Source organism: Maylandia zebra, linkage group LG12 (genome assembly GCF_041146795.1).
Source record: "Maylandia zebra isolate NMK-2024a linkage group LG12, Mzebra_GT3a, whole genome shotgun sequence".
Taxonomy (NCBI): Eukaryota; Metazoa; Chordata; class Actinopteri; order Cichliformes; family Cichlidae; genus Maylandia; species Maylandia zebra.
Genome location: NC_135178.1, coordinates 494990 through 506122, shown reverse-complemented (window position 1 = coordinate 506122; position 11133 = coordinate 494990). Strand labels below are relative to the sequence as shown.

The 11133-nt window shown below is 38.9% G+C and overlaps 1 long non-coding RNA gene across 5 annotated transcripts; it reads right to left on the bottom strand.

Moving 5' to 3' along the window:
- Nucleotides 1-868: 868 nt before the first annotated feature.
- Nucleotides 869-10518, bottom strand: LOC143421414 (uncharacterized). Of its 5 annotated transcripts, none has more exons than XR_013101041.1 (9): nt 8940-10503; nt 8240-8401; nt 7879-7987; nt 7654-7773; nt 7350-7511; nt 3361-3474; nt 2477-2634; nt 1992-2049; nt 869-1038 (listed from the first exon to the last, which is right to left on the bottom strand). It is a non-coding gene; the product is annotated as an uncharacterized LOC143421414 (long non-coding RNA). The 5 variants fall into 5 exon arrangements; XR_013101042.1 differs by having other exon boundaries at nt 7949-7987; nt 8940-10501; XR_013101044.1 differs by having other exon boundaries at nt 3368-3474; nt 7879-8401; nt 8940-10518.
- Nucleotides 10519-11133: the final 615 nt, after the last annotated feature.

The following is an 11133-nucleotide window of genomic DNA, read 5'->3' as shown; positions in this document are numbered from 1 at the left end:
TTATGTGTGTGTGTGCGGGTGTCATGAACGGCTATAAAAGGCCTATAATTAAAGAACAAAGCGGGGTTTGAGTTTGAGTTGCGGCAGACTGTCACTACTTGTAAATGGAACGCAGCCTTCCTACGGCGGACAGCTAATAACAGGAATCGGACGCGGTCCAGCCAAGTCCACAGCAACCACCATAGCAACCGCCTAGCATGACCTTAAAAACATATTGTCTTCATAACTATCAAAATCGTGAAATGATTTGCAAAGTGTGAAAGTGTTACAGCTGCAGAGAGCTATGGCGGTATCTATGGAAGCTGTTTACATAGCTAATAATATACGATGTAACCATGGAGACAGTCAGTCACCTTTTCTACAGTGAATAAGGTGATTGAGTGCACAGCGTCCACACTCTGCAGGGGGTAAAGACATTACTTCAATATTGTTTTATATTGATATATATTTGCCTTCTGTTGACCATCACCTCAGGTTCACCATTATAGTTTCAGCATACAAATGCACACTGTCTAAACACATTCAAAAACTCATGTCTCAGAAATAAGCACAGCTGTTCATGTTTGTCATTAGAGTTTTATTTGTAAGAAAATTATGAACTTCATATTGTGCATTAAATAAAAGAACATTTCACAACTCTGAGTCAACAGAAACAGGTAACAGAAATGTCTCTAATGTGTACAGTGTAGTGTAAGCATTAAAAGATCATAAAGGAAAAACTAACATTTATGTGAAACTAATTGTAATAAAAAATGAGCAGGTGCTTTATAGATTTAAAAGAAAGAATCTGAAAACAACACTTTTTTGGTCTAAGTGATCAAAGTAGAAAACAGAACTGATGTTCAAGAACAAACCGTAGCTGCACTAATATTACACATCTTGATCGTTGTACTGAACAGACATGTTGCTTTTAAAACCACATGCAGTGTGTGACCATGACTGTTCACTGAGACCATGAACGCCACTTCGCTGAAGCATTCTTCTTCTTCTTCTTGCCATTAAATTGGAAGCAGAAGCAGCACGAGCTGATTTGATCTACTGAAAGGAAAAAGCAGAACATCTGAGTTGAAACCAGTCAGCTGAAATCATTAAGACAGGAACAAATTCAATGCAGTGTCTCAAGTGGCTTAGCCTGTTACAACTGTTGATACAAGCTAAATACGGTTAACACACAGTGTCAGGGAGCTCCAGTGTGGGAACTAGTGGCTTTAGGTTTGTAGTCATTTAACTTTCATCCATTCATTCATTTAATTCAGGAGGAAGAAATGCCAGGTTGGTGCAGGCTGGTTACATGCATTTGGTCCCATGCTGTCTTTAATTAAATGACTTGGTTCATTTTATGGCTGGGCTGTATGTGGGGTTATATCATGTTATTTGGGCAGGAGTACCTGTCCCCTGTTAGACTTAGAAAGTTTCTCCATAAGTAGAGTTTCTAACTCTTCTAGCACATCTGTGGCTGACAGCTTTTTGGTGGCTCTTTTTACCCCACACTGGTTGTGAGTGTGTAAATAGCCCCACTAGTTATTTTGGGTTGCAGTTAACTAGGGAGGAAGGGGTGGGTATGCCATGATTAGGTGAATAACAATTATATGTGATACATAAATTTCACAATGCATGCATATATCTCTATCAATTAAACCTGGCCTGAGGGCTGCCATTTTTTACATTCAGTTATTTCTCTTAGAAATGTTGGAACTAAATAATGAATGTGTTACAGTTAAAGTGAAACACTGGTCAGTGTAAATGGCTCATTGGGACACAGAAACCTTTAAATTAAACCTGATATCTAGTGTCAAACAATATCAAAGCTGTAAAAGATGTTTACATTCAGAATTTATAAAACTATGATTGTAAATAAATTCAAACAAGTGAGCTTTTCTCTTTGTGCTGAATATCAACACTGTGGTTTCTTAGACTGTAAGCTTTACTTTAGTGCAACCAGTTGCAGAAGCTGCCACTCCAAATGTCTTTTGATAACAAGAAAAAAATACCTTTTCAGTACACGGCCTGAAGTTCTTCTCCGAAATCTTCTGCAATCGGCTTTGTCTGCTGGTTTGAAGACAATAAACCATAAAAAAGATGATTTAGTCACTTTGTCTGCGTCATGCAGCTCGAATGTGTCGTGTAACGATGTTGAATAGCCGTCGTTATCCCTCTGCTGCGTCAGTAGGATTGTACTGTACAGCATCTCATTGATATGTGAGGAATGCTAATGTAACACGATAACAGACTTACATCATTAAAATATAAAGTGCAGGAGATATTTAGATATTTTTTATATCTATATTACATTTTATAGCTGAAGGATATTACTAAATAGATAGAATTTACTAAATAGCTGGATGAACATGAAAAATATGTCTATAATAACAAATGACCATGAGAGCCAGTAGAATTAATTCAGCTGGACACTCGAAAGACGTCCTTAAATGCTCTTTAAGTGGCAGAACAGATGAACAAACAGTTAATCGCTTACTTGAGATGAAATCTGCTCAGCTACTTTGAAAACAGCTTCTAACTGGTTCCTCCTTTAACAGGATGACTGCTCAGGGGTAAGGCCATCATGCAATCCAGCAACCTTTATGGTTCTGCTTTGATTCACCAGGAACTATTAGGGAAACCTTCCAGCGCCTCCTGTGAAAGACACAGGCATAAACACACAAACATTTATTAACATGTTCCACAGTGTTCCAGTTTGATTTTCTTATCCTGTGGACAACAACGTACATGGATGCAGGTTTATTGTTAACTTTTGTAAGGTTTATTTAATGAACATATCCAGCTGCAGCTCCACTGTGATCCTGAACTGGATAAGCACTTAAGAAAATGTGTCAATAAATGGACAAACATCAACTTACTATATTTATCCAAACAGACGGGACCAATAATGGTTCGCTGAGTTAGAGACTTTAACAGACTCTTCTATGTAAGAATGTCTCGTGCTGATATACCTGCAAACTTGACAACAAAGGTTTTTCAGACTACATGTAGCTGTCCTCTATGTCAGCTAACACATTTACATTTATGTCACACTTATTTCTGCTTTCCCATTTTATAATTATTACTTACATTTTGATTAGATACCTTGAGTTTGTAAATGATCAGATTACATAATTGTAATACAATGTACCCAATTCAGGGTTGCGGGAGGATGAAGCCTATCCCAGCTGATACAGGACAAAGACAGGCTGCCAGTTTATTGCAGGGCTAATACAATATGTGTAACAGAAAATCCACCTAAATGTTTGATATTTCTTATAATAATCATAATTATGACTATTATTTAAAGGTTTCTTCATAAATACATTTTGATTTTTTATAACCCCTAAAATATAAACCTGAGCTGTTTCAGATTCTGACCTCTGACCTCAGTGACCTGGCTGTGTCCTCACTGCAGCTCCCTCTTGGAAGTACGTCTGCTTCTTGTCTTCCCCCAGTGTTGACCGCCTGATATCAAGATATCACGTACTGTAACTGAGGAACAAAAAAGGACAAACACTTGCCTTCATTTAAAAGTACATTCATACAGAGATAATCTATGGAAACACACTAGTTCACAGTTTGGGAGGAACCAGTTCCTGTGAAACATTTCTGTATATGAACATCATGTGGAGAATGAATGAAATGAGTTCTTCAGGTGACTCAGCAGTCCCACACTGACAAATGAAATCTAGTTAAACTATTAAGCATATTTGCTCTTCTGAAATCTGTGTTAAACAACAACAAACATAAATTAGTAACAAAAACTACAGCTGAGTATAGGCTTTACGAACCACCAGCAGCCATAATGCTAAATTTTAATCTTCAAATGTTTCTGAGCTGTCTTCAACCTGCTTTTAGCACATTAAAGTCTCAATAAATAAAGTCAATGCAGACTCAATCCTAAATGTTCAGCACACAGAGACACAGAGGTACTGTTTAAAGTTTAGTGTTAACTTGAGTCACTGATCATTCACAGTATTACAGAGTCTGGCAGTCTTTGCATGATGTCCACGTCACTGTAAGTTTCTAGCTGACTCTCAGGTGTGCCAGCAGGAAAGAGTAATAATAACCTGCATCCTGAGGTTTGTCATGCAGGATTAAAGGAGCCAAGCTTTGTTCACACAGCTAGGATTGTATTTTACACTGACCCTGGGTCAGTATCAACTTCAAGAAGACAGGTGTAACTGTTGATAGAAGAATCACACACACATATTTATGGCTTTGCCTTATAGAATTCAGCATCTCAGTGCTCAGGAAATAGGTTTTGCAGCTGTTTGAGCTAAGATTTTCAAGTTATTCACAAATTAAAACCTATACTTTATGTCGGGCAAGAACTAAATTCAAATGCATGTAACAGTGAGAAACGCACTGTCTTGGCGAAGTAAAGTGTTTCTCATCAACTTCATAGAGCTTGCTGTAACTTTTGATAGAAGACTCAGACAAACATATTCATGGCTTTATCTTATAGACTTCAATATCCCCCCAATGTGTGTGCGAGTCTTCTCTCAAAATTTACAGCTGTCTTTATGAAGTTTATGGAAAAACGCTTTATTTCACCACGTTAGTGCCTTTCTCGCTATTACATGCATTTGAATGGAGTTCTCGCCCGACACAAAGTATAGGTTTTCAATTTGTGAATAACTTGAAAATCTTAGCTCAAACAGCTGCAAAACCTATTTCCTCAGCACTGAGATGCTGAATTCTATAAGGCAAAGCCATAAATATGTGTGTGTGAGTCCTCTATCAAAAGTTACAGCTGTCTTCATGAAGTTGATACTGACCCAGGGTCAGTGTAAAATACAAGTTATTCACATAATGAAAACTTATACTTTGTTTCGTGCAAGAACTCCATTCAAATGCATGTAATAGTCAGAAACGCACTGTCTCGGCGAAATGAAGCCTTTTTGTACAACTTCATGAAGTTAGCTGTAACTTTTGATAAAAGGCTCAAAGCAGAGGGATAACGACGGCTATTCAACATCGTTACACGACACATTCGAGCTGCATGACGCAGACAAAGTGACTAAATCATCTTTTTTGTGGTTTATTGTCTTCAAACCAGCAGACAAAGCCGATTGCAGAAGATTTCGGAGAAGAACTTCAGGCCGTGTACTGAAAAGGTATTTTTTTCTTGTTATCAAAAGACATTTGGAGTGGCAGCTTCTGCAACTGGTTGCACTAAAGTAAAGCTTACAGTCTAAGAAACCACAGTGTTGATATTCAGCACAAAGAGAAAAGCTCACTTGTTTGAATTTATTTACAATCATAGTTTTATAAATTCTGAATGTAAACATCTTTTACAGCTTTGATATTGTTTGACACTAGATATCAGGTTTAATTTAAAGGTTTCTGTGTCCCAATGAGCCATTTACACTGACCAGTGTTTCACTTTAACTGTAACACATTCATTATTTAGTTCCAACATTTCTAAGAGAAATAACTGAATGTAAAAAATGGCAGCCCTCAGGCCAGGTTTAATTGATAGAGATATATGCATGCATTGTGAAATTTATGTATCACATATAATTGTTATTCACCTAATCATGGCATACCCACCCCTTCCTCCCTAGTTAACTGCAACCCAAAATAACTAGTGGGGCTATTTACACACTCACAACCAGTGTGGGGTAAAAAGAGCCACCAAAAAGCTGTCAGCCACAGATGTGCTAGAAGAGTTAGAAACTCTACTTATGGAGAAACTTTCTAAGTCTAACAGGGGACAGGTACTCCTGCCCAAATAACATGATATAACCCCACATACAGCCCAGCCATAAAATGAACCAAGTCATTTAATTAAAGACAGCATGGGACCAAATGCATGTAACCAGCCTGCACCAACCTGGCATTTCTTCCTCCTGAATTAAATGAATGAATGGATGAAAGTTAAATGACTACAAACCTAAAGCCACTAGTTCCCACACTGGAGCTCCCTGACACTGTGTGTTAACCGTATTTAGCTTGTATCAACAGTTGTAACAGGCTAAGCCACTTGAGACACTGCATTGAATTTGTTCCTGTCTTAATGATTTCAGCTGACTGGTTTCAACTCAGATGTTCTGCTTTTTCCTTTCAGTAGATCAAATCAGCTCGTGCTGCTTCTGCTTCCAATTTAATGGCAAGAAGAAGAAGAAGAATGCTTCAGCGAAGTGGCGTTCATGGTCTCAGTGAACAGTCATGGTCACACACTGCATGTGGTTTTAAAAGCAACATGTCTGTTCAGTACAACGATCGAGATGTGTAATATTAGTGCAGCTACGGTTTGTTCTTGAACATCAGTTCTGTTTTCTACTTTGATCACTTAGACCAAAAAAGTGTTGTTTTCAGATTCTTTCTTTTAAATCTATAAAGCACCTGCTCATTTTTTATTACAATTAGTTTCACATAAATGTTAGTTTTTCCTTTATGATCTTTTAATGCTTACACTACACTGTACACATTAGAGACATTTCTGTTACCTGTTTCTGTTGACTCAGAGTTGTGAAATGTTCTTTTATTTAATGCACAATATGAAGTTCATAATTTTCTTACAAATAAAACTCTAATGACAAACATGAACAGCTGTGCTTATTTCTGAGACATGAGTTTTTGAATGTGTTTAGACAGTGTGCATCTGTAATCTGAAACTGTAATGGTGAACCTGAGGTGATGGTCAACAGAAGACTAATATATATCAATATAAAATAATATTGAAGTAATGTCTTTACCCCCTGCAGAGTGTGGACGCTGTGCACTCAATCACCTTATTCACTGTAGTAAACATGCACCGCTAGCTCAAGTGACTAACTGTCTCCATGGTTACATCGTATATTATTAGCTATGTAAACAGCTTCCATAGATACCGCCATAGCTCTCTGCAGCTGTAACACTTTCACACTTTGCAAATCATTTCACGATTTTGATAGTTATGAAGACAGAATATGTTTTTAAGGTCATGCTAGGCGGTTGCTATGGTGGTTGCTGTGGACTTGGCTGGACCGCGTCCGATTCCTGTTATTAGCTGTCCGCCGTAGGAAGGCTGCGTTCCATTTACAAGTAGTGACAGTCTGCCGCAACTCGAACTCAAACCCCACTTTGTTCTTTAATTATAGGCCTTTTATAGCCGTTCATGACACGCACACACACACATAAAGCACTTTGCCTCACCATGAGAATGGAACTTTACCTAAGCTAACCTTTAAAATATCTGATATAGGATAGAAAAATGAAGCAACCAGAGATTTAATGATGAAGACTCTGGGTTCTGTAGTGACCTGAATGACTCTTTGCATACAATTTATTGAAGAGGACTTTAGAATGCACTTTACATTTAGACTGTTGCTGTTTAATTTTTTACATTGTTGCGGTGTTATGTCATGAATAAAGTTCACCTGCTGGGGGTTTGATGGATCAGATCATCATAATCAATGGGTCCTGAGGTGGGCGGGACTGTCTCTGGTGATGTCACCATGAAGGAACAGCATCTGGCACGTGTTGCTGAAACATCCCAGTACACTGGTGTAGTTTCCTCTCCAGCTGTTTGACATTTGACACTTCAACATTAAGGGGAAGAAGAAGAAACAGTGTTAGGTCAGGTGACCACATGGTTTCTAAAGTAACTGACAGGAAGTAACCAGGCCGTTAGAAATGGATGGCATGTGTTTAGAGTTACTGGAGTTGGGTAACTCTACTTACCAAAAGCAGAAGCACACAGATGAAGGATCAGATGCTGAATGTTGCAGGAACATGCTCGTGCGATGGTCATTCAGTGCTGCTCCGGCAGGTTAGACAGTCCAAGACTGATATACTGCCCATCTGAGAGTTTGAAAACACACATGCAAAGATTTATTTTGTATTACAGTCAAAGTTGGATGTTCATTTTTGTCCTTTAAAAATGTTTGTGTATTTGAAAGCGCTAACATTTAAGGATGACTTGGATCGTCTCCTTTAAAGGGGAGACAAGTGTATCCACTGATCCACGTCACTTTACCTGGATGATGACTCCTCTCCCCCTCACTCAGAAACGCTCCTAATATAACCAAGCAAATAAATAATATTGAAGATTTACTTACATCATTACAAAAACAGGAAAAACATCTCCCTTTGATTCTATTTCTCCATTCCTGCTGAACATCAGGCAACAAATATCTCAATAAATCACAGTAAAATGTAAAGCACATGTTTTCTCTGCTTTGTCTAACCTCTGCAGAGCCTCTGTCAAGAAAAACATATCTGTAAGCATAAAACAAATATACATTTCATAACACGTCACTGGACAAACCTCGGTCAGTTGATTTCCTCTGTGCAGTGCAGACGAACATCAGTCAGCAAGTCAAGGTGGTGAGATGGACTGGTGTCCTTTGTGACTCTGCTGGTTCTTCTGAGGAAATACCACCGTCTCTCCACACCGTCACCATCTGTGAGCACAAACTGCTGCTCTGCTCTGCCAGCATGTAGGAAATCACATATCACACACACAGGGGTGAAGAAACATTAGAACTCAACTTTGGATACTTTAGATCTAAACAGATCAAAGTAGCTCTTAGCTTCAACAATCAGTGAACAGACAAACAATGATACCATACTGATTCTGTATGAATACAATATGGTATTTTCAATACAGGTGTCAAATTAATTTACTAAAACTAATACAGATATATGTATTTTTTTTTTTGATAAATTCGTTTGCTAAATTATAAGAATATATATTTTTTCATTTAACAATTGCAACTGAAAGAAATTAAATATTGAACAAAAATATATTGTCACATTCTGAGCATGCTCAGCATGCTGACAGACTTGAAGTTGCTACAGATTTTAAGAAGTGATAATTATAGGGAAAAAACTTCTCTTTTTCATCCGTTTAATCAAACATTTGATGCCTTAGATGTCTCAGTCCTATAGCATTCTGCAACTACAACTAAGCTGAAGCTTGGATTTGGCTGCAGGTGCCCTGTACACCCTTCTCAACATGTGGGTACCATTTAATCACACTTCTTCCTGAGCTTTGCTTCGTCACAAGACCAAAGGTGGCATCCCGTGTCACGGTCATATCATCATCCAGAAGAAACATTTGAAGAAACATCATGGAGAAGAAACATTTACGCGCCTCCCGGTTTTGTTTTCTGATCCTGCAAAAAGACTGAGGACAACAAAGCCCAGAGAACACGAGATACACAACATCCAACATTCAGACTCAACAGCCTCCATAAATGAAGAGCACCAGGTTGGTTCAGTTATAGTAGATGTCATGGAATTTTTTTAATAAAGTCTGCAACACAGAAAGAGCTGTGATCATGCTATTTATTACTGTGCACAGGAGAGCAAACACACATCAAACATCACAGTTCAGTCATGTCAGCTCTGCCACTTCACGTGTCTCGCTATGAAACCTAACGGATCAATGGTTATGCTGTTTTGTGCCCTTGACGTTATCAGCACCTGTAAAGGGAGTTGTTTTCTCAAACTGCTGAAGTAAGTTCATCTAGTTTTAGAAACTTTCATTGAACAGTCTATAACAGTGTCACAACTAAGCATATGCATAAGCACTTAAATGCTTTAAATGAGAATAACATAAAATTTCTATTACAGGAGCTAGAGCCTGTCCCAGTAGTCATAGGTAGAGCACACCTGGACAGGTCACCAGTCTGTCAGAGGACTAACACAGATGCAGCCTGACTCAATCCTAAATGTTCAGCACACAGAGACACAGAGGTACCGTTTAAAGTTTAGTGTTAACTTGAGTCACTGATCATTTGCAGTATTACAGAGTCTGGCAGTCTTTGCATGATGTCCACGTCACTGTAAGTTTCTAGCTGACTCTCAGGTGTGACAGGTGTGCCAGCAGGAAAGAGTAATAATAGCCTGCATCCTGAGGTTTTTCATGCAGGATTAAAGGAGCCAGGCTTTGTTCACACAGCTAGGATTGTATTTTACACTGACCCTGGGTCAGTATAAGTATCATACAGTTTAAACGAAGCACTGAAACTTGCACATATTTATTACAGATGCACTGAAGCTAATCGAGATATTTGCTGTCAGTCTGTGGCTGCGATTAAACACTTTACTGGAAACTTTATTAACTAGTAACTTCGTCAGTCATGACAGAAGCTAATATTTCTGTGCTAACATCGTTTAAACAGTAACAGCTTTACTCCAATATAAGCTAACGTTTACACCGTAACTTTAAGCTAGCACCATAAAGACGGTAAAACACGTAATAACATCTACAAATGCATCTTAAAGCTGTTATATTAGCACTCGGTGTATTACTAACATAACCACATTAACATTATTGACACTCGCTGGTCTGACTTTTAATAGTCATTCTATAAATGCTGTCCGTTTAAACGGTCTTACCTGTACACACATTGCAGCCAGAGTGGATTCTGGAGTCTTCCCACGCTCCTGTTAGTGATCCTCCATCTGGATGGATGATAACAACCTTCTGAACAATCTAGCAGGAGATGGTCCATATCTAGGGGATATGGACTGATAACAGCCGAAGCGGGTGAATAAAGTCACCCAGTCGCTAGCTGTGCGATTACCCAGCATACACCAGCACAATATTAGGCACAGCACCACCATAGACATTTTCAGTGGTTTTGAATGCAGGACATGGTTATCTTACCTTGTAAAATGCATGACAATAAAACAGCTAACCACCATAAAATGGTATTGTGTATGTATGTATGTGCATGTGTGTGTGTGTGTGTGAGAGAGAGAGAGAGAGAGAGAGAGAGAGAGAGAGAGAGAAAGAGAGAGAGAGGGGGGGGGGAGAGATCAAAGGCGTGCGCTTATGTTTTTTCTTGATCAAGAGTGTGCCTCCTCTCTCTTATTGGATGTATGGTATAGCATGTTTATTCAGGTGCACCTTTGAAGTCTATGAGAATACTTTGCAGCCTGGTCTGAGTGGTCATTTCTGCACAGACACAATGAAGCGTGCACTCAGTTTAGAGGAGGCTGTTGCTGCAGTTTTGCACTCTCCACAAGCAGTGGAGATACTTCTGACAGCGAAGAAGAATTTTTGCCAGGCACCGAGGAGCTTTGCAGCTCATGTGCGGAGGAGGAGAAGGAGGAAGAAGAGCAGGAGGAAGAGACAAGACTGGAGGATGGCCAGTGGAGATCTAAAAATGGAGAAATCATGTGGCAACCCACACACGAAGAGGTCCTGCC